At 39.0% G+C, this 19,730-nt stretch overlaps 1 protein-coding gene across 7 annotated transcripts in view; it reads right to left on the bottom strand.

Annotated features, from left to right (window-relative positions):
- Window positions 1-19,730, bottom strand: part of LZTFL1 (leucine zipper transcription factor like 1) — a 95,358-nt gene that overhangs the window by 19,483 nt on the left and 56,145 nt on the right. The gene's annotated exons all lie outside the window — the stretch shown is intronic.

Genomic DNA, 19,730 nt, shown 5'->3' with positions numbered 1-19,730 from the left:
GATCACAGATCAGGACCACTCTTAGAAACGCTGGCTTGGAAGGACAAGAGTAGGATGAGATCTCTTATTGCAAATACCAGGAACTCAGAGTCCTTCACTCAGATGATCCAGAGGTGATGTGCAGGCATTTGCCCACAGAAGGATCTCAAGCCTTGGGTCAAGAACAGTAAGCAAGGTTCTCCTGTGTGTCACCTGGAGCACTCCAAGGCATGGAAGGATGGCCTGGAGGCAGTGGCGTGGGTATGCCCAACTTCACCTTTGGCTAGGCTCCCTATCCTTGGCACTGCAATGGCATTTGGGCAGAATCCCTGTCTTCTTGCAAGATTCCTAAGGGCAGATTCTCTCAACCCTGCATATTAACCCCTTCCAAGCTCAGTTAAACTTCCCCTTTACCATCCCACCTCCCCATTTCTGTTTAGTGAGTGTTGTTGAATTTGATAACGATGGTTGCCATTATTTAGTGCCTATTATGAGCTATTAATAGACACATTCCATTCCAGTAGTTAATCCTCATAATACTTGGTTCTTTCCTCTGTAGACATTCGTTGTGTTCACATAGTGAGAGGGTCACTTTACAAGGTGTTGTGGGTGCGAGATGAAGTTCACAAAAACTTTTATGACTGATCAGTAAACAAAGTCGTTCATCAGTTCGCATTGCTGAAAAGCTCGTTTATTTTCTCACAGGCCAAATCCTGTGCTTGCGAAGTGTTATTAATTCAGGGGAAGGAAAGGAGTGTATGTATAATGCAAATATTACATTTGTGGTTTGGGGATTTTTAAAGTTGTTCTGCAAAACTCCATCAGCTGGTTATTGTAATATAAAATTCTGCTTTAATCTAAAATCTTCCATACCAAGGAGATTATCACCGTTAGCCAATCTACCCAACAGAGTTGAATGTTGTTACATAAGCTGTCTAACTAGTGACAGCAAATGTGAACATGTATTTTTGGTCTTAAAGTGATGAATTTGGCTCATGAAAAGGCTGAACTTGTACTTCAGGTTGTTTACTAGTGTGGGTTGGTCACCAAAGCAAACAATTCGAGCCGTGAGGGAGAACAGCTCCACCCTACTTTACTAGTGATCTTCTTAGGCTCTGTTTTTATTTTTTTTAAATTGCTGTGACAGTTTTTTAAAATGCGTATATGTGTGAGTGTATGTGTGTGTGTGAATTTGGAGGGAGGTACACAAGTCCATTTTGTACCTTTTAGCAGTGTTCAACATAAATAAAATGAAGATAACTTTTTTGTATATTATTATGAAATGAGACTCTCATAACTTTATAAGTTACCAGTCATAATACTAGGACCACCAATTTCAGGGTGTTTGCAACCTAGACTTGGCAAAAGGAGGAATGGGAAGCTGATCATGGCCTCCTCAGGGATGTCAACAGGTTCACTCATTCTGCCACTATTTACAGAACCCCTGTTGTGTGCAAAGTTCTGTGGCCATGATAGTGAGTCTGAGTAAAAAATCTGAGGGGGAAATCTGAGGGAAGAAGTGGAGGGACTCAGAAAGCCCCAGCTGCCCCCACACTATAAATTTTTGGGGGGTGTGGGGGGACTAAGGTGAGGCTTTACTTAAGTAGAAACAGGAAATGAAGAAAATGATTAAGTAAAAAAATATATATAAGTGATACACAGAAAATGTAAAAATCTTGAAGGTTATATGGGAAAGAGAAAAGTTTGAGAAATACCGAACTGGTAGTAGGTGGAAAATAGGGGAAATCATTTAGGAGATTATTCTTAAGAAGACAGAATCTTTGCAGCATGACTTCTTGCATGAAATTCTACCATACAAGTTCTCTTCAACTTCCCCATCTTGCCACATCTTGGCTACTGAGAAAGTAGCCAAGACCGTGTAGAAGAGAATGGCCAAGATTAAAGGGCTCTTTACAGGAGATACAGCATTTGAGTAGGCCTGCAGTAGGCAAGAGGCTATTTTCAGTTGCTTTCAAAATACCTTAATGATCGGCAGAGTATTGGAGAGTGCTGACAAATTAAATTAGTGAAATCACTATCACATGCATTAAAGGAGGTCAAACGAGGAAGTGGTTCACCATGAAACACAACTCCCTGGAAGGATGTGTGGATGTTGGCAATTACTTAGCCCGAATTACAGATTAGTTTCACTGATAATCTCAATGCATTAACAACACCCCAAAGGGAACAAACACCAAAACCATCAAAAGGAGAAGCCTACCTCAAAAAATGTTGAGAATTGGTTGTGGGGAATACCTTCTTGTAGAGAACAAGAAAAATTATAAAGATGATGATATGCACCAAATCCTCTTTCCATACTCCCTTATGCATATACATTTCAGTTAAACCCACAAGTTCAGTCTGTACATTCAGCAGCTGTTAATGGGAAGCTGGACTCGCAAGACACAATGGGGAAGGGAGCAATGAACAAGATGGGATTGGTCTCTTTCAAAAATGGGCTTATAATCAAGTCAAGGGAGAATTCAAACTTGCAGAATAATTTCAAAGCAGACAGTTAGTAGTAGGGTAGTTCAGAGAGGGTGCGAGATAGTTCACTTCTGTTGAGACTGGAGAGGAGAGATTCAGAAAAGTTTTCCAGAAGGCAGTGGAATTTGGGTTAGGTTTTAACAGGAGTGTGGAAAAGTTGTGGGTGAGTGTGATGATTGTGAAATTGAGAGTTGTCCTGAACAGGGAACCCACATTTTCATCAGGTGCTGCAGTAGAAGTGTCCAGAGATGTACATTTAGATTTATTATTATTACAAGTGGCAAACTACAAAAAGAGATATACTGACAGCTTATACAAGGGTGGAGCACCTTTAAGAAGAGTGTCTTATTCAGAAATGTGGATCTTCCTAGATCTGTGGTCTTCAATAAATGTTTCCCTGGACTGTTGTCAATGTAAGGGTATTCACCGATTGCATTTCATCATAGAAAATGGAAACAAAAAATCAAATTTGCTCAGGAAGTTTTGCCTACAAAGCCAGGGCTGTGTAGTCCTATTGGAAGAGCTGAATAGCCTAGTGCAAGCTGTGTTCATGACTGGAAGTTTTCTCAGTGAGCTGGATAAATAATATATGAAAAATAAAGTGAACTCAAACGGAAATGTCATTCTTAGCCAACTTATATGAGTTTGTTTTCCCCACTACTATATTGCAAGCTCCTTGAAGGAAGAAATATTGATTATATAATAACATAGTATGGCCGGCCTTTAATAAGCTCTGAGCTATGCTTGCAGAACTGAATTGGAGATAAACAGGAACATCTCAACAAACATTTGTGAATTCCTACTGGGTTCCAGATACTGTGTTTGTGGGTTGCTTTTGGCCCCGGACATGCCCTCTTTTAGAAAGCATATCATAAGGCAGCAGACATATTCAGCTATCCCTATTTCCCATGTTAAATGTAACTTTGAGGTGATTTATATAACTTTTAGGAGTTTCTGAGAATGAATTATTTAGTTCTCATGACTTAACTCTTATGTTTTTATATAACTACTGATTGAATTCTAGTTGACTTAATGCTACATTTTGAAGACATCCCATAAAACAATTACTAATTTATAGGTTTCTTTTTATATTTTGAGCCCAAGCATTTACAGTTGTTCCTTGAACAACACAAGGGATAGTGCTGTGGACCCCATGCACGGTCAAAAATCCACATATAACTTTTGACTCCCCTGAAAGTGAACTACTAATAGACTGCTGTTGACTGGAATCTTTACCAATAACATAAATAGTTCATGAGCATGTATTATGCATTATATGTATTATATACTATATTCTTTCAGTAAAGTAAGCTAGAGAAAAGAAAATACTAGAAAATCATCAGGAAGAGAAAATATATTTACTATTCATTAAGTGGAAGTGGATCATCATAAAAGTCTTCATTTTGAATAGGTTGAGGAGGAAGAGGAAGCAGAGAGGTTGGTCTTACTGTCTCAGGGGTGGCAGAGGAGAAAGAGTTGGAGGAGGTGGAAGGGGAGTCAGGAGAGAAAGGCACACTCAGTGTAACTTTATGAAAATACATAATTTCCATCTGACTTTTTATTTTTTGTTTATCTAAAAATGTTTTTATATGGTACCAGTCCTTTCACCATTTGCGTGTTTCAGTGCCTGTATAATAGAAGGGTCCATGTCATAAAAGAAGTTAAAATCAGTCTTGGATAATTGAAACCCTTCTTCCAGATTGTCTAATGTCAATGTATTTTCTGGCACTACTTCTACATCTTATCATTTCTTACTGGTTCAGAAGCACTCATCTCCATCAACTTGTGTTCAGCTAATTCATCTGGTGTGGTGTCTATTAGCTCTTGAATCTTTCTCCAAGGGTCATACCTTGAAACCCTTTGCCTCCATTCTTATTTTGCATATCTACAATCTCTTTCATGGTTTCCTTGTTTGGCTCATGCACAACATCCAGACACAGTTTTCTCCAGCAGGAATTTATTGTTTCGGGGTTGATGGCTTTCACGGCTTTTCCTGTAGCAATGATGACATCTTCAGTGGTGTGTAATCTTTCCAGACCTTCATGATGTTCTCTCTGCTGGCATTCTCCTCCATAGCATTGACAATCCTTTCCATAAAGAACCATGTGCAATGAGCCTTAAAGGTCCTTATGACCCCGATCTAGAGGTTGAATTAGAGACATTGTGTTTGGGGGCAAGTAGACCACTTCAACACCTTTGACATGGAACTCATGGGGTTTTGGTAGCCAGGGGCATTGTCCAATAAAAAAGGAAACTTTAAAAGTCAGTCCCTTACTGGAAAAGTACTTCCTGACTTCATGGACAAAAGCATTGATGGAACTAATCCAGAATAAGGGTGCTTGTTGTGCATGTCTTCTTCTTGTACAACCAAAAGATTGGCAGCTGGTGTTCACCTTTTTCCTTCAGTGCTCAGAGATTGCAGCTTTATAGACAAGAACAGTCCTGATAATAAACCTCACTGCATTTGCACAAAACAGTGGAGTTAGATAATCCTTTCCTATTATATTTTGGTGCTCATTTCTCTTCCTTACGAATAAATGTCCTTTGTGGTATCTTTTTTCCCAGAATGGGGGCATTTTCATCTGCATTAAAAACCTGTTTAGGCAGCTATCCTTTCTCCTCAATAATTTTCTTAGTGGTGTCTTGAAACTCACCTACTGCCTCTTAGTTGGCAGAAGCTGCTTCTCTCATTATCTTGATATTTTTAAAGCCAAACCTCTTTCTAAAATTATCGACCCATTCTTTGCTGGCACTAAATTCTCTGACTTTAGATCCTTCATCTTTCTTTTTCTCTAAGTTTTCATATATGACTTAACTTTTTCTCAAACTATATTAGAGATGCCTTTTTTAGAGCAATCCTACACTCACATGAAAGCTGCATTTTTAATACAAGGTTAAAAGGTAGTTCACCAAAAGTACAAGGTTTTTGCAGCAACTGGAGTAGATGCAGTGACGCCTTCATGAATTTCCTTTTCTTCTTTTTTACAGTGGTCCTTATGCTGGAGGGCAGCTGCAGCCGCAGACCTAAATCTGTGGTACATATCAAGTAATTCAACTTTTTCTTGTAATATCATGACTTTATGTTGTTTACTGGGAGTACTTCCAGCATCATTAGTGACACTGTGTATGAGTCCTATGATGTTATTTAAGGCTTACAGTATTGCACCACACACAAAATTTGCAAGAACTGCTGGAGATCACTTTTTACTATGATACATAATTTACTGGAGAGATGAACTGCTCAGGTGGAGATAATTAACCTCATAGATATTTTAAGCTGATACTTGAAACATTTGAACTCATTGCAATAGCAACAAGAGGTGGCTACAAAATTATTACAGTAGTACAAAGTGTGCTACAGTTAATTATATGCAGTTATGATTTAATACTGCATCTTTATGTTTGTTTACATTTCTCTCTGCTGTGAATGATGCCATGTGTTCTCTAAGTGTTTCTGTGCATAAGTTTTGATAAATTTTATGTTTTTGTAATAGATTTGTGTATATTTTAGGGTAGTGAATTATAAAATAGACCAGTCTGTACATATATTTTATGCATTAATTAAAATCCTAATTTTTTGATATTTCTTTGAGTTTTTTCAAATAGTCAAAAATCTCCAAAATTTTTTCCAATATATTAATCGAAAAATATCCATGTATAAGCAGACCTACACAGTTCAAACCCATGTTGTTCAGGTGCAACTGTGTATTTCTGATTTCAAGCATTTTTATAGGCCATCGGTCCTGTGTCTAAAGTGCCTATTGGTTGTTAGGAGAACAAAGATGAAGCAAAGTCCCTGCTCTCAAGGATGCTATCCATCCAGCAGGACAGACAGACCCATTAGAGGATCATGTCATGTCCATATAATGTAGTCACCTTTTAGGAAACCAGGCAAGGAGCACTTAGCTCAATGTAGGGTTTCAGGGAAAGCTTTGAGGAAAATCCCTGAATTGAATCTTCAGGGATTAGCAAATGTTAGCCTGGGAAAAGCAAGGTAGAAAGGACAGAGGGAACGTAGCAAACTCGGGCACAGTTTGCTGTGAAACAGCCCAGCATGTGGATTCCTTACAAACCCCAAGAGATTAAATGTTAGGTGAGCATCTACTTTTAGAAGCCAATGTTGCCAAAATGTCACTGCTTTGCTAGAAATATTAAGTAGAAAACAAATGACCTGGACAGGGAAAAAAATAACTGAACACACTAAAATCCAGGGTGATATAAAGAAAACTTTCATATCTGGTCTACTGCTATCATTGAAGCTAAGACACCAATCTAAGGGACTAGTGTTAAGCTAATTGGAGAATGTCTTTCTAGGAATGGAGGGAATTTATCTGACTTCCACCCGGTCAGCCTGCAAAACTAACCCACGTACAGGGTTAGCAGAAACGTGGTAGGAATATCTTCATTAAATCATCCACAAATAAGACTGTGGAGAGTAACTTTGAACAGCTAACATACACAGAGCTGATATTTTTCATGTATACAAATGAAGATAAATGGTTCTCAGTTGTTCTTATGTGATATAATTTGGTTTTATTTTAAAACAGTGAGACTGAATATAAACCAGAAGACAACATGAACTTAAATATCTGCATGTATAAGACAGAAAAATTTTGCATTTTAAGAGACTTAATGTATGAATTTCTATAATTGATTTTGCGTAAGAGAAACCATCAAAACCATGGAGATAGTTGTTTTTACTAGGATCGCTGTCATATCCACATAAGAAGGTTGTGTTTGTGTGTTGAGAGATTTTTCCATGTGCCTGTTGTATTTGTTACTTAGAATTTACAATATTGTGAAAACTTTCCCCTTCAAAATGGATATATGTTTTAAAACCTTCTACAATGTGAGTAATTATAGTTTAATTGATTGCATATTTACTGTGTTCCAGTAACACATGTTTCGTGTCTAACATGCTATGTTTAATCCTCAAACAGCCTCATGAGATGCATACTATGATTACTCTTATTTGTGAAGAGAGAGAATGGAGGCTAAGTGAATGTAGGTGACTTTTACAAGGTCATGTAGTGAGTTGATGGAAGAACATGCATGAGTATGCGGAGGCTACCAGACAAATACACAGTCTCCCCAGTCCCTGCAGAATGGAGGGACTTGATCGTCTCACTCTCACACCTCCTCCCAGCAGCATCACCATGGAGAGGCACCAGTACACCTTCACTGGAAAGCTCCATGTGGACCATTCCTTCCTTCTATCCATTCTTGGATACCCTGATTCCTAATTCCCTTGATCCACATTCAATCATTTCAGTGTCCCCAAATTGCCTGATAGAAATCCTAATCAACACTTTTCCTCTCCAGCTTCCAGTGAATGTCTTGTGGGATTCACAATATATTTCTTGATGTCCTGAGATCATCAGCTTTTTCCTTGAAGACTCCTCACCAAAGAGAAAGTTTCCTTTTCTCCACCCTCCCCCTCCCAACACTTGTACTTGTGGGTGGGTGGTAGTCTGTGCATGCTTCACAGTCACCTCCTGACCCTTGAGTGAAGCACCTCTCAACCAGCCCTCCCTCAATGAAGCTCTTGTTTCTTGCTCTGCTGCTCCTTCTTCTCCATCAACCCTTCAGCATCCAGATCATTCACTCATTCAAGCATACTCAATCAGGCCTTGGGATTTCTGCAGGTGACCTGCAGAATGACTCCACCCTGTCTTGCCATCCCTGATGGATGACCCACATAGCACCCCTTTGTCGTGACTCTACCTGCTGTTCTTCAGAAACCTTTAGCTCCACTTTACTTCAGCACCTGTCTGCTCCCCACACCCCATCATAGCCAGCAGCTGTTCCATGCCTTGCTGAAATTTTGAACTCGGAAATGCTCCTCGCTAATCATCACCAACTCTCTGACTATTGCTCTAACTCTCTCACTGCCCTTAAACCTTGCCTCTAACTTGATTTAGCTTTTTTTTTAATGAGATGGAGTCTAGTTTTGTCACCCAGGCTGGAGTGCAGTGGCGTGATCTCGGCTCACTGCAACCTCTGCCTCCTGGGTTCAAACGATTCTCCTGCTTCAGCCTCCTGAGTAGCTGGGATTACAGGGGCCCACCACTACGCCCAGCTCAGTTTTGTATTTTTAGTAGAGACAGGGTTTCACTGCATTGGCCAGGCTGGTCTCAAACTCCTGACCTTGTGATCCGCCCGCCTGGGCCTCCCAAAGTGCTGGGATTACAAGAGTGAGCTACCGCTCCTGGCCAGCTGTGATCTTTGAAACTTCTATTTTCTTCTGGCCCATGAGTCCTTCTCTTTGACTCATTTCTCTTTGGTCTCAAGTCAGAGCCTTCGTGCGATCCTTTAACCCTGAGAAGTTTCTATTTCTCACCAGATGACTCAATTTTAACATACTGATGGATTCCAACCTTAAATTTTTCCTGGCTAGGTACGGTGGCTCACAACTGTAATCCCAGCACTTTGGGAGGCTGAGGCGGGAGGATAGCTTGAGCCTAGGAAGTGAAGGGTGCAGTGAGCCATGATCGCACCACTGCATTCCAGCCTGGGTGACCCTGTCTCTCTCTCTCTCTTTTTTTTTTTTTTTTGTTCTTGTTCGCAAACTAGAAAAGTCACGTAACCAACTGTATTGGCTTCATAAAAACTTTTTGACATTTTCCCCCCCAATTTTCTCTGGGCTTTTTAGATGGTTGGACATTGTGGGTCAGCTCCTGCTCCACTCCACCCAAGTGGCTGTCTCCTAAAGCTTTCCTAGTCCTCACACGTTCATCTCCCCCACTTCTCTTAAATCTTAACATATGATTCTCCTGCTACTTTTCTAGAAGGGAAGTTCCCTTAATATCCCTAACCTTCTGCTCAAAGAAAGTACTTTTATCTATAAGCAAGGACATATTTAAAGAGTATTAACACCCAGTAGTGTCTGGGGCATGAGGAAAAAGGCACTCTTAAAAACTGTTGGTAGGAGGATAAACTAGTATGACGTTTTTTGGAGGACAATCTGGAATTTCATCAAAACTGAAAATGTACACACCCTTTAAGCCAGCAATTTGCCTTCACTTCTAAGAATTTATTTAAGAAACAACAAGACCACAAAGGTGTATGTACAGAGATGTTTACAGCAGCTTTTTCTGTGGTAAAAAGTCTTGAGACAGTTTAAATGATCCTCTTATGGGGGAATGACTAAATCAATTATGGAGCAATAAAAGAGTAGTTTTCTGTAGCTGTCAAAAGAACAAGGAAGAATCCATGTGCACAGACATGGAAAGATTTCCATAACATATAGTGAAAACAAAAAAAGTCAAGTTGGAGAATAGTAAGATCCCATTTTTATAAACACACATACACACAAATTTGGAAAGGTAAAGCAATAAATTCCTCACATCAAAATGTGGGAAGAGGTGCTAGAGTGGCAGCAGGGATGGGAGGTGGTTGATCCCTACTTTATATATGTCGTAACCTGAATTTATTTATTAAGCAAACAGGCATCACTTTTACAGTTTAATGATGAAAAGAGAAAACAAAAGGTAATACAAAAGCCCCTTTTGTCACTTTTTCCATTGTTTTATGTGCTCACCCCAATCAAGGTACCTTCTTTCTAAGAGCCAGTACTCATTTCTGTTCTCTTTAAATCAGAAGTTAGGCAGACATTTCAGGCCACGAGACCTAGATGGAAACCACTCAAAGGAACATGCCCTTTCCTCTTCAAACACTGTTACCAACATTCAGATATTTTCATTTTGGTTGCAGCCCACTATTTTTAGCTTTTTCTTCTTTTTATTTTTCTCCAGATGGCTGAAGATACCCAGGGCTTTCACATTGAAGGTGGGGTAGGTGGAACAGAAGGAAGGGCTTTACTTGTGGTTGATTAGTTGTTTCATAACCCTTTGCATGAGCTTTCTTTGAGCAGGCATGCTTAGCTTTGGTAAGGTCCTGTCAAAATTTCTTTGATTTGAATTAGATGCACTGGGCAGGTCCCATTCAGATATTTAATAGTAAAATTAAACAGAAAGTCACCATATATTTTTTGAGGGACACAAAGGTACATCATGTAGGAATATTATGAACATTAGGCTCACTTTCTTGCTACACTAGGGGAAACATCTTTTTTGAGGCAAGGTGCATAGAAATTTTGGTGTGACTTACTTTGAGAGCAATGATTATCATTCATGGTTTACTATTTACTCTTTTCACAGATATAGAGAGCAAAATTATTAAACATGTAATAAGTGTCATGGGGCTACAAAGAGATTCTAAGCTCTCATCTTTTCCTGTAGGACACCCATGTATTTTCTTCTCTTCTTGCTCTACTGATTCGCAAGAACTCTTGTCCAAGGTTAACTAGATCTAGTTCTCATCTAAGCCCTTCTACCTCTGCTAGGACCAAGCTCCATCAATTATCCTTTAAGATTTTTCTTTTTGGCTTCTATGTCTTCATCTTCTTCCCTTTTCTTTGATCCTTCCTCAGTTTAAAGTCATTCTCAAGTCTCCTCCACATTAAAAAATAAAACAATGACAAACCATAAACAATGATAAACCATAAACAATGCTAAACTAACCCTTTCTTTGTCCACACCTTTTCTATAGTCAGCTGCCCTAACCTCCTCCTCCTGTTTATTGCTAAACTCCTCCAGAGAGTGGCCTCTGTTGACTTCTTGCACTTCATCTGTCATTCACTCGCATTTTGGCTTTCTCTCCTCCTCCCTACTGAAACAGACTTCTCAAAAGCCATCCAATGAGCTAACGGCTGCCAAATCGAATGCCTTATCTCAGGTCTGCACCATTTTGCACCATGGACACCTCCTCTTCTACAGTTTCCTGGGCTTTTGCTACTCTGCCCTCTCCTTTCTATAGTTTCTTGCTGTCCATGTTTGGCTCCTCTGCTGCACACCCCTGAAAATTGGTATCCCTTGAAATTTCTCCTCAGCTGCTTTGTCTTACCATGTATCCCCCTTGGCTGTGTAATTCCATTCATTTCCAGGGTTTCATCTGTCGCATCTGAGGATGACCATCGAATGTGCATCTCCGGCTGGGCGTGGTGGCTCACGCCTGTAATCTCAGCACGTTGGGATGCCAAGGCAGGTGGATCACCTGAGGTTGGGAGTTCTAGACCAGCCTGACCAACAAGGAGGAACCCTGTTTCTGCTAAAAATACAAAATTGGCCGGGTGTGGTGGCGCATGCCTGTAATCACAGCTACTCAGGAGGCTGAGGCAGGAGAATCGCTTGAACCTGGGAGACGGAGGTTGCAGTGAGCCGAGATGGTGCCACTGCACTCTAGCCTGGACAACAAAAGTGAAACTCTGTCTCAAAAAAAAAATCTGCATCTCCAACCACACTTCTCATTTGCATTCCCAATTTATATTTGCAGGAACTTACAGGTATTCTCCAAGTGGAATTCTCAAAAACTATTTATATTCAACACATCTAAAGAGAACTCATAATCCACAAGAGTGTCTTGGTCTCATTCTACCACTAACCATTTTATCACTATCTGCCAATGAGATGATTCAGAGTTGTTTATGAGTTCTCCTCTCTCTCCTGCTGCTTCCAGCACCTCCTAGGATTACATCTGAAATAACTCAAAATCATCACCATTCCCTTCTTTATACTACTCTCCTCATCCCATTCATCTAATCTGAAGTAATAATTTAAAAAAACCAGTAACAACCGCCACCAAAACATAATTATAATATGTCAGACGCACTTGTCAACTTACAGGGCTTTCTCCTACTGGAACTTAGCCCAGCTTCTTGGAAAAGTCACCGAAGGGTGGATAGGGAACAAATTGATGGATTTTCTCTGCCTTCCCCAGAAAATGAGAGTTCAAGTTAAAAATTAAGTCGTGTCTTAAAAAATCAAAGGGATATGATGAACATAAATGCAAAAATACTCAATAAAATACTGGCAAACCAAATCCAGCAGCACATCAAAAAGCTTATCCACCACCATCAAGTTGACTTCATCCCCATGATGCAAGGCTGGTTCAACATATGCAAATCAACGAATGTAATCCATCACATAAACAGAACTAAAGACAAAAACCACATGATTATCTCAATAGAGGCAGAAAAGGCCTTTGATAAAATTCAACATCCCTTCACATTAAAAACTCTCAATAAACTAGGTATTGATGGAATGTACCTCAAAATAATAACAGCCATTTATGACAAACCCACAGCCAGTATCATACTGAATGGGCAAAAGCTGAAACTGTTCCCCTTGAAAACTAGCACAAAACAAGGATGCCCTCTCTTACCACCCTTATTCAACATAGTATTGGAAGTCCTGGCCAGGGCAATCAGGCAAGAGAAAGACATAAAGCGTATTCAAATAGCAAGAGAGGAAGTCAAACTGTCTCTGTTTGCACATGACATGATCCTATACCTAGAAAACCCCACAGTCTCATCCCAAAAGCTTCTTAAGCTGATAAGCAAATTCAGCAAAGTCTCAGGATACAAAATCAATGTGCAAAAATCACAAACATTTCTATACACCAAAAATAGAGAGCCAAATCATGAATGAATTCCCATTCACAACTGCTACAAAGAGAATAAAATACCTAGGAATACAGAAAACAAGGGAAGTGAAGGACCTCTTCAAGGAGAGCTACAAACCACTGCTCAAGGAAATCAGAGAGGACACAAATAAATGAAAAAATACTCCATGCTTATGGATAGGAAGAATCAATATGGTGAAAATGGCCATACTGTCCAAAGTAATTTATAGATTCAATGCTATTCCCGTTAAGCTACAATTGACATGCTTCACAGAATTAGAAAAAAAAAAAAAATTTTAAATTCATATAGAACCAAAAAAGAGTCCATATAGCCAAGACAATCCTAGGCAAAAAGAACAAAGCTGGAGGCTTTCAAACTATACTACAAGGCTACAGTAACCAAAACAGCATGGTACAAAACCAGACACAGAGACCAATGGAACAGAATAGAGATCTCAGAATAAGACTGCACACATACAACCATCTGATCTTTAACAAACCTGATAAAAACAAGCAATGGGAAAAGGATTCCCTGTTTAATAAATGTGCTAAGAAAACTGGCTAGCCATATGCAGAAAATTGAAACTAAACCCCTTCCTTACACCTTATAGAAAAATTAACTCAAGATGGATTAAAGACTTAAATGTAAAACCAAAAACTATAAAAACTCTAGCAGAAAATCTAGGCAATACCATTCAGGACATAAGCATAGGCAAAGATTTCATGATGAAAACGTCAAAAGCAACCACAACAAAAGCAAAAATTGACAAATGGGATATAATTAAAGAGCTTCTGCACAACAAAAGAAACTATCATCAGAGTGAACAGACAACCCACAAAATGGGAGAAAATTTTTTCACTCTATCCATGTAACAATGGTCTAATATCCAAAATGTGCAAGGAACTTAAATACATTTACAAGACCAAAAAAAAATTAAAAAGTGGGCAAAAGACACGAACAGACGTGTCTCAAAAGAAGACATTTATGTAGCCAACAAACATATGAAAAAAGCTCAACATTATCATTAGAGAAATCCAAATCAAAACCACAATGAGATACCATCTCATGCCAGTCAGAATGGTGATTATTAAAAAGTGAGGAAACAACAGATGCTGGCAAGGCTGTGGAGAAATAGGAACACTTTTACACTTTGGTTGGAGTGTAAATTAGTTCAATCATTGTAGAAGACAGTGTGGCAATTCCTCAAAGACCTAGAATGAGAAATACCATTTGACCCAGCAATCCCACTACTGGGTATATACCCAAAGGAATAGAAATCATTCTATGATAAAGATACATGCATATGTATGTTCATTGTAGCACTATTCACAATAGCAAAGACACAGACTCAACCTAAATGCTCATCAATGATAGAGTGGATAAAGAAAATGTGGCACATATATACCATGGAATACTATGCAGCCATAAAAAGGAACAAGTTAATGTCCTTTACAGCGATATGGATGGAGCTGGAAGCTGTTATCTTCAGCAAACTGACACAGAAACAGAAAACTAAACATTGCATATGCTCACTTATAAGTGGGAACTGAATAATGAGAACACAACACACACTGGGGCCTGTTGGGGGTTGGGGGCAGGGAGAGCATCAGGATAAATAGCTAATGCATGTGAGGCGTAATACCTAGGTGATGGGTTGATAAGTGCAGCAAACCACCACGACACATGTTTACCTATGTAACAAACTTGCACGTCCCAGGACTTTAAATTAAATTAAATTTAAAAATAAAAGGGATGTTTTCCTCATACCTGACTTTTTGGACTGTTATACCAACCTAGGAGTTAATCACATTGACGAAATTGCCTAATAGACTAAAACTGAATTTTAAATATTTGAAGTAAACATTTTAAAAACCTGCTAGAGATGTCGTTGGACAAATAGGCCAAAAGACAACTTTTAAAAGTAGATCTTATCCTTTGGAGAAGTTTTTGGTCCAAAACAAGATTGAGAGGAAGGTAGAGAGATTTCTCATAAACCTTCTGTTTCCACATATGCCTCCCACTCCTTATTATCAGCATCCCCCCACCAGAGTGGTACACGTGTTACAACTAATGAACTGTATTGACAAGTCATTATCACCCCAAGTCCATAGTTTATTTGTTTTTGGTTTTCATCGCTGCTATGTAAGGAAAAAAAAGTGTTCTGTGATTTTTCAAGTTGGTTAGTCATAATGATCATTTTATAAAGGAAATTGCTGGTTTTAATGTCTGCTAATTTTGTGTTTTTCTTAAGAAATGAATTAAATCAATTTACCATAATTTTAAAAAAGTCTTTCCAGGATCTCACTCCTTTACACATTCAATTTTCAAGAAGAAAAATACTGTCTACATCCCTTTCCAAGAACAGTAAATAAGTATATGAATAGTAGATTAAAAATAAATGCTACCATACTTGGCTTTTTTTAACAGCTGTCGGGGTGTATTATCAAGAAAAAGCGTCTTATGCTTCATAAGATTATTTTGTGTTGCTCTTCCTTACTCTGAAAAATTCTACAAGGCTTATACTTATAAATACTGTAGCCAGAATGGGAATTAACGCTTCAATATGAGCTCCAAGGTCAAGGGAAGATCTGGAGGACTAGTGTACAGGAATGCTGGAGTAAGTATGGTGACACAGAAACAGTCAAAGTGACAGGTACTGAGCTGAATAATACATACTTATGTTTTTACCCAGTGTCATGGAAATAATTTATTTTATCCCTAATATATTTTTTATCATTTGTTAAAGTTAAAATCACATGCCATATTTTGTAAACTGTACTCATATGCTCTATAAACTACAGAATGAAAAATGAGCAACCTCAATGCTTTACAAATGGAAATCCTGAGAAAATAAGAAGCTATAGACACAACTGTTTTGAAAGTGCCTTTGTTTAGATCCAAAAGAGAAAGATAGAGAATTTTGTTAAATCTGAACTTGTATCTCATTGCCAAAAGGTTGAGTCTGTCTTTATTAAAACGAGCAAAGAGTTTTCCAGTAATGTCATATTAAAAATATAATTCTAAGAATTGTTGACTTGAACCTTGAGGATACAAATATTTGTTATGAGATGTTTGCCACAGAAATCGGTGTTTGTTCACTTAAAGTTGTAAATTGTGGTTTTCAGAGGAAATTGATTTTACGTACTTACTTTGTGATTAATGCACTCACTGTGAACTCTGGACTCTAGGGAGCTCTCCAAGAAATATGGACATAGTTGGAGGTATTGCTCAGTTATTTCACGGGTAAAAGTAAAAATGGCTCTGACAGTAGAATCTAAAAACAAAAGGCAGGATTTCTATTCTCCTGGATGGTGCTCATTGATGATACACAACATGTGAGGCAGAAATGGGAACTAATCTCTTCCTGTTTTTAAAAATTTGCTACGCAGAGATAATTTTCATGTAATAATGAACTTAAAAGTCTGGTCTAAATATTCTACTCCATTCGTATCTAGCAGAAGGACATCTGACTCTCCCAGGCTTGAGTGCAGTGGTGAGATAATAGCTCCCTGCAGCCTCTAACTCCCTGCCTGAAGTGATCCTCCTGCCGCACCCTCCCAGGTAGCTGGGACTATATGCACGAGCCATGGTGCCTGACTATTTTGTTGTTGTTGTTGTAGAGACAGAGTCTCCCTATTTTGCCCATGCTGGTTTCAAACTTCTGGGCTCAATTGATCCTCCCACCTTGGCCTCCCAAAATTCTGTGATTACAGATGTGAGCCACTGAATATGGCCTATGCTGGTACTTTCACTAACAAAAAAAACACCAATGGAGTAGTTTTCTCATTTTCAAATGACAAAAAAGCAATGAATGAATGAAAGCGGATCTTTCACAGAGAATATTACATAGCTTTTTTTTTTTTTTTTTGGAGGCAGAGTCTTGCTCTGTCACCCAGGCTGGCATGCAGTGGCATGATCTTGGCTCACTGCAACCTCCGCCTCCCAAGTTAAAGCAATTCTCGTACCTCAGCCTCCCAAGTAGCTGGGATTACAGGCTCCCACCACCACACCTGGCTAATTTTTGTATTTTAAGTAGAGACAGGGTTTCACCATGTTGGCCAGGCTAGTCCTGAACTCCTGACCTCAAGTGATCCGCCCATATATAGCATTCTTAATAATGTACAGAACTGAAATAAAATTCACTTCATTTTTGAAAAATAAGAATTTGGGAAATTTGAAATAGAATGGCATTAATTATATATTAATCATAGAATACAACTCTAATAGTGTCTAATGATCACAGTATGATGACCAGGCATTGTAATTTTAAGGGGGAGAAAAAGAAAAATTTAATGTAGATTTTAACATGTATACTTCTTGGACACGGAGGTGGAAGGATGGTTTGAGCCTGGAAGGTGGATGTTGCAGTGAGCTGGGATTGCACCACTGCACTCCATCCTGGGTGACAGAGCCAGACATTGTCTCAGTAAATACATAAATAAATAAATAAATAAATAAATAAATAAATAAACAAATAAATAAGTAAAAATAAAGTAAAATGTATACTTGCAAGAATTTTTCTTTTTCAAGAAATTATGCCATGAGAAGAGCGTGTGCCCATGAGTCTATATAAGGGTGTATGTGCATATAGGCATGTGCAAGAATGTGTGTGTGTGTGTATGTGTGTGTGTTAGTTGGGAAGAACAGCAGTGAAAAGGAACGGACTTTGGAATCCTAAGGTAATTCAGATGGTGAATGGACATTTATCTCATAAATGCTTTTGTTTTTTGGTAGGTGATGAAAATAATAACACCAGCAAATGTGAAAAACCTGCTTTTCTCTTAATATGATTGTGAGGTTCCCTTTGTAAAGCAAGCTTTTGTTTGCCTAAAATTAATCTCTTATTAATTTAGATTTTGTCAAAATAATTAGGCCAGGCTCGTATGCTTCAGTATGAGGCCACCATGTGACAGAGCACATGGAACGTGCAGAGTCATCTCGAAAAACGAATGATGAAGACAGGACAGGCTCTGAGTGGAGCTTTGGGGTGTAGGAAAAGGTTGCATTCTCGCCTAGTCTCCTAAAGGGTTGCCTCAGCAAGGAAACCCGGCCCAAGGAGTTGAAGTAATGAGTACAGACTCGTTGACCATTTTCATCTTTTCCCTTCTTAATTTTAAAAATCACGTATTTTTCCTGCTGCTAGGAGAGATTTTCTGCTGAAATCTCCACTGATTTCTGATCTAGTCCATTGCCAACATGTTTGTGCTTGACTCTCATTTGGGCATATTTCTTCTGGGTCTTTTAGTTAGGATTATTTTTAGAGAGAAGATAAGGGAAAATGAAATACCTCTGTTCAGCACAGGATCCAAGTACACTGGCCTTGTATAGAAGTGCTTAGGAGAGGCAGGGATGGACACTAGAGAGGGCCCCGGAGTGGCATTTATTCCAAGCCTGCCTAGTATCAGTACAGAGACTGCCTGTGGGTATGATAATTATTTTGAAAGCCTGTGAAGAAGCAAAACGAAAAAAAAAAAAAAAAAAACCAAAAAACTCCCTACCAGATCAAAACTTCAGAGGGCAAAAGTTCAAGAGAGGATTTATTTTTAATGTTGAAAGAGAAGAGATTGTGAGTAAAATCGGGAACAGTGATTAAAATGCAAAAGCCCAGGAAGCCCAGAAGTGCTGTTTGGTTTGATGAGTGTTTGTATTTTCGCAGTCAGAAGCCAGCCAAATATACCTGCCTTACTCCTGAAAGTTCTTTCTAACTGGCTGCTAGCCTACAATAAAAACCATTTTCTACAGCTTTAATGTGTGCTGAGGAGGGGTGGGAATGTGTAAAAGAAGTCCTATGAGTAAGTAGACCTTGCGATAATGCATTATAGCATTATATTTGCAAAGATGTGTGTGTGTGCTTGTGCCTCTCTGTGCGTGTGTGTGTGTTTACATTCTTGTGCCTGCTTATTTGCAGATACAAGGGGCAAAGTCACAGATAAGTAGAAGCATAGCTGAGACCATAAACTAGCAGTAAAGCATATAACTGATATGAATTCTACCACTTTCTTAGGCTTCATAACTTACGTCTCTTAGTGTAACTAACTAGAAAAATTTATGTACCCCTTGCCTAAAAATGAAACCTATTTATAGAAGCCAAAAGCTGTGAGGGCCATTTATATAATTTATTACAAACCTGTCCCGTAGAAAACCAAGATCCAAAAAAGCCATGTGGCTTGCCTAAGGTGCCGAGTTGTTGTCAAAGTATTTTATTCCCCACCTGGTGGTCATTATCTTTGTCATTCTTATGGAGCTCATTTTTCCTGAGAAGATAAAAATCCTGTATGACCAGCTATGGACTTTTGGTAATCAAGCTCGTTTATCAAATGTGTATTGAGCACCTGATATATATGTGAGGCACCGTCTTAGACTCTGGTGTCACAATGATGAAAACAGACATGGTCTCTGTTCTTGGGAGGTAAAGTGAGTCTTAAAGCCGTGTGAATTGGTTCTATGTATTTTGCTCTTCCTTTGAAGAAACTTACAAATTAATTGTAGCCTCTGCATCCTCCATCTGTACCAGCCAGGAACAGACAGACCAGCCTGGAAAAACCCTTCAGCCTCCACTGGAGGGGAACAAACCTTGGCCATGCACCAAGTGAGGATCTGGGATGTGGTGGCTTCCCTTCCAACAGATCTGCTTCCCAGGGAAGTGACCAATAATGACACAGGACAAGATCAAAGTGCAACCTGCAGGACCATGCAGGGCATGGAGTAGATGGGATTCCCCACATTATCCTCCTTAGGAGTGATTTTCACAACAACAACACCATTCTCTTCAGCACTTCTTCCACCAACCCTCACGGGGAAA

Source organism: Papio anubis, chromosome 2 (assembly GCF_008728515.1).
Source record: "Papio anubis isolate 15944 chromosome 2, Panubis1.0, whole genome shotgun sequence".
Lineage (NCBI taxonomy): Eukaryota > Metazoa > Chordata > Mammalia > Primates > Cercopithecidae > Papio > Papio anubis.
Note: the sequence above shows the minus strand (reverse complement) of the source record. Positions and strands in the feature narration are given on the sequence as shown.